General features: G+C 37.4%; 1 pseudogene; it reads right to left on the bottom strand.

Moving 5' to 3' along the window:
- Positions 1-1,254: 1,254 nt before the first annotated feature.
- Positions 1,255-1,728, bottom strand: LOC101587478 (annotated as a pseudogene).
- Between the last annotated feature and the right edge of the window lie 457 nt (positions 1,729-2,185).

The following is a 2,185-nucleotide window of genomic DNA, read 5'->3' as shown; positions in this document are numbered from 1 at the left end:
GGACCAATATGCATTGCTTAAAGCCAACTGAAGGGATAAGAAAAAGTCTTAGCCAGCTGCGTACACTGAAATTCATGATAAGGGCCGGCCAAATAGCTCAGCGGATTAAAGTGTCTGCAAGCAGGTGTAGGGGCCTGGGGTTTGATCCCTGGGCCTGCCATACCAGCCCTACCCCAGGGTGTGCTGAGAGGGCAATTGAGACTGGGGCATGTTTCCACATGCCTGTAATGGGAGGCTGTAAACAGTTCTTGGGAGGCTGTAAACAGGAGGATCACTACAAGTCGGATCTAGTAGTGAGCCCTGAACACCCTGTAGACCCCTCCCTAAAATACAAAAAAAAAAAAAAAAAAAAAAAAAAAAAAGATGTGTCTAGTTTCTCTTTTACTTATTTAACTGACCCATGAATGACTTTAAATTATGTATTTAATTTTAATTTTTAGTTTGTTTTGTTTTTTGGGTTTTGTCACACACTTTAATGTTAGAGGTTAAATTATTTTACACATGCAAGTTTTGTGAATAGTTTTCTTCACACAGAAACAGTGACTAGAGAAAGGTGACACATCCCGTGAATTAAGTGTTGTCTTTAATTGAAAAGCTAACAAACTGTCTAGCTACATTTCTCCTCCAAACCACAAACTCAGGAATTACGGGGTCTCTAGGCAACATACTCAAAGCTGAGAAGATTAAAAATTTAAAAACAAATCAAACAAATCCTCAGGTCCAACTAAGTGAATTCTGCTACATACAGACTGACTCTAGGAGGCTGGAAGACATTTTAAACAACCCCGCTTGGAACAGTTACTTCAAGTAGCCTTTTTCCAGTTTCTAACTTCTGAATAAAGATAATATTTTGTTATTTCTATTGGAGAAAACTTTTGCAAGTTGTTTTATTTACAATGCCAGTTTTGAAAGGCTCACTAAAGTTAACTGGACAATAACCTATGCAAAAATCACTTTACAGAAAGAGGGAAAACGCAAAATGTCAACTTTCTACAGAGATCCCACAGTTCAGTTCTATTCAGAGTAAAGAAAACCAGCAAATTTTGCTCAGACTAGAAGAAACTCAGCCATTGGTTTGGAACCTGTAGCTCAAACTATACATGCAATGAGGACAATATTATACTAATATAATTTTTTGCTGTTATTTGTCTATTGTTTGTCTAAAATTAACAATTATAAACAAGGTAGTACAACTAGTATTTGGAGCAATCCTTATAGTGTTAGCGTGCCAGGCACAACATTTCACTTCTCTTCTCACCACTGGTTCTCCTTGCGTTCCTGGGCTTCCTCTTCTTCAGTAAAGTCATTTTTGATACTAAAAGTCTTGCAAATCTCCTCAAGAGTTTTCCCCTTGATCATATGGGCAACAGTCTTGCATGTAACATCAAGCAAAACTTTGATGTCTAGGTAGTTTGCTGCCAGAAAATAGTTTCAAAAAGGGTTCCTTGGTCAACTTTCAGGAATTCTTGGTCTCAAACCATCTGTTCACTTTTCTTTGTTCTCATCATCCTCAGGAGGAGGAGGGTCATCCTTGTGGTGGGCACACCACTGAATGACCTTTTTTAATATTGCTGCATTAACATTTGGTAGAGGAACTGGGTCATCATCTCCTTCATCATCCATTCCCAAATCTTCCAACATGATCTTGATTGTCACAGACTGTTTGGCAATTTCAACATCAACTTCAAATATCTCTCCATCAGAACTCTGCAACTTAATTGAAAGCATGGCGTTTGGTCTCTAAAAGACTGCAGGTCTGAGGCAGATGAGAGCAGGATGATATTCCCATTGGTTGGAGAAATTCGGCAGTGGACAAAGCCACTTGTATTTAACTTTTAAGGATTTGGAAATTTTACAGATATCTTCTTTATATTAATATCTAATTTAATTCCATTATGGTCAGCAAATACACTCTATGTAACTTATTTCATATTAAATATGCAAGTGCTTATTTTATGAAATACAATATAGCCCAGACTAGCACGTGAAAAAGATTTGCATACTATTGTTATTGCTATCGAGTGAGGTGTAGTATAAACATCAATGCAGTCCATTTGGATGATTTCATACAGTGTTTATCCAGATCTTTCAAACAACTAATTTTGCACTGATCCCAATCAATCTTACATTGTTCTTCTTTGCCTTATCCTGTAGCTGTTGGACTGAGTTTCTGTGGTTTCTTGTG

The sequence above is a fragment of the Octodon degus genome, unplaced genomic scaffold (assembly GCF_000260255.1).
Source record: "Octodon degus isolate 3935 unplaced genomic scaffold, OctDeg1.0 scaffold00109, whole genome shotgun sequence".
Taxonomy (NCBI): Eukaryota; Metazoa; Chordata; class Mammalia; order Rodentia; family Octodontidae; genus Octodon; species Octodon degus.
The sequence above is the reverse complement of the archived record's forward strand: the minus strand, read 5'-3'. Positions and strand labels throughout refer to the sequence as shown.